The sequence below is a fragment of the Electrophorus electricus genome, chromosome 2 (genome assembly GCF_041902795.1).
Source record: "Electrophorus electricus isolate QZ-2024a chromosome 2, ASM4190279v1, whole genome shotgun sequence".
Classification (NCBI taxonomy): Eukaryota; Metazoa; Chordata; class Actinopteri; order Gymnotiformes; family Gymnotidae; genus Electrophorus; species Electrophorus electricus.
In genome coordinates, this window is record NC_137498.1 from 2680001 (window position 1) to 2682500 (window position 2500).

General features: G+C 43.2%; 1 protein-coding gene across 2 annotated transcripts in view; it reads left to right on the forward strand.

Annotated features, from left to right (window-relative positions):
• The window catches only part of l3mbtl3 (L3MBTL histone methyl-lysine binding protein 3), a 40074-nt gene that overhangs the window by 4851 nt on the left and 32723 nt on the right, over positions 1-2500 (forward strand). The window lies entirely within an intron of this gene.

Here is a 2500-nt window from a genome sequence, read left to right on the forward strand (position 1 = left end):
CACACACACACACACACGCGCGCGCACACACACACACACACACACACACACACACACACACACACACACACACACACACACCTAATGGAGGGGCATAGAAAGGCAAAGACAAAGTTGAATTATTCAGTTCCACAATTAAAATAGAAATAAAAACAATGTAAATCTACCAGAAGTGGCAGTCTGGTGCATTATATGGGGTTTTGTTTGCTTCCTAAATTAATTCATTTGAGGCTACACAAAGCACCTCCATTTCCAGATACAGATACAGATACAGATTCAGTGTTTTGAGAAATGTAACAATATTTTCCTCAACCTTTTACTAAAGCGCATTAACACAAGGTCCCCTGATGACCAGTCAGTGTATAAGGCCAAATGAGAAGGACTCAGTGATATTTGTAACCTAAATTATGAGACAGCAAGTTCTAAAGTTTGGGCATGTTATATTCCTTTAAAATTTCTTTCACCTAAAACGGTACCTTCCACTCCTGATCATTGGAAGTGTTGATCTCACTTTGTCCTGGCAGTGACACACACACGAAAAAAACAAGTTTATGTCATAATACTGAAATCAAAGTAATGAAGCAAAGTTATTCTCGAATGTTGACAAGCCCGGCAGTACGTTGTTAGGTATTGTGTCTGCGTAGAGACCCTTCTGAAGGTGTGTGGGGCAGGATTCAGTGCTGGGCACAGTATGGAGAGAAATCATGAAGATGCCAGATGCAAAGGTTCAACTGAGAACCCGTGGTCGGGTGTTCACCCTAAAAACAAGAACCTTTTTCTCACGACTTCTTAAGTCTGGCCGATACGGTCACACTCCACAGCTGGCTGCTTTAGTATCGAGGGTGTGGAGTGTAGAGGTCCTGGGGTATAGAGTTGTAGTCCTGGCTGTAGAGATGTGGTGTCTCTGAGTTTAGAATTGTTTTTTATATCACGCTTTGTACAACAGGAATTGTCACAAAACAGCATTACAAACGTCCAAGTCCAAGCCCCCAGTGAGCAAGCCAAGGGCGACAGTGGTGAAGAAAAACTCCCTAGAGCAAGAGGAAGAAACCTTGAGAGGAACCAAGACCCAAAGGGGGGGGCGTGTCCTCTGAGAGATGTTCCAGGGTCCTTTTGAGTGGTTCTTATAGTTAACTCAGCATCTCCGGTTACAGAATGCTGCATGTTCTCATTGTCTTCACTTCAAGCTCAGGCCTTTTTATGTTTAATGTGTTTATTTATCATGACCTCTTGCAAAGAGGTCTGTAAATGTAGGCATATTAACAATGGGCAACTGTGTTAGTGCATCTAGGTAGACTGCATTTCTACACCTGCCTCCTAGATGTTGCTGTGTTTTTCTATCTGTCTGTCTGTCTGTCTGTCTATCTGTCTATCTGTCTATCTGTCTATCTGTCTATCTGTCTATCTATCTATCTATCTATCTATCTATCTATCTATCTATCTATCTATCTATCTATCTATCTATCTATCTATCTATCTATCTATCTATCTATCTATCTATCTCACACACACACACACACACACACAAGGCTCATACCCGGTCTCAGTTAACGCAGTAGCTGCAGTAACATGCCCCAATAATAGCACAAAACTATAACCTTTTCACTACAAGAATAAACTATTTATTCATTCATTCATTTTACACAGACACTGGCAAAATACACTACTAGGCTACCCATATGGCAAATGTTTGGATCTTTAGGAATATTGGTTAGGCGTGTGCATTAATAACACATTTAGTGTGAATTAGATCCTGTAAAGCAGGAATATGGCTGTGGTGTTGAACATATGTGGCAGGTAGCCATCAAACCATAAAGGATCTCGGTCATCCTCAGTACATCTGAGTTCCTGGGGAGAGCCTTAATATGTTATATAGACTAGGCTGTAATCTCTTGAAGGCCATTTTACTATTTTGTAGCTCCATAGTAGACTTTGGAGCCTAGAAAGTGTGGTCAGTAGGAGGTCCTTGTCAGATGGTTGTATTTAGTAGGGTGTGTTCCTTGGTAGGCTATGCTCATTACAAGACTACCTCCTAAGTTCTTAAAAGATCTATGTACTGTAGGAGGTCTGTGGTCTTCAGGAGGTCTAGTCCACATCTCTAGTGCCACCCCAGGGTCTAGTCCACATCTCCAGTACCAGCCCAGGGTCTAGTCCACATCTCCAGTACCAGCCCAGGGTCTAGTCCACATCTCCAGTGCCAGCCCAGGGTCTAGTCCACATCTCCAGTGCCAGCCCAGGGTCTAGTCCACATCTCCAGTGCCAGCCCAGGGTCTAGTCCACATCTCCAGCTCGTACTTTGTTATACGCTTGTAATTTTCCTCGAAGAGGCTCTTGGTTCTTTTCCCAACTTCCCATCATCCTTGTTCTCATTCCCTAATGATACTGACCCAGGGCATTCGTAAACTTCCTGTAACGACTGTAGTGCAAGAGCTGAGGGGTTCACCATGACGGAGGCTTTGGAAAGGCCCACAAAAGTCATCAGTAGATCCTTCCTTGCAGT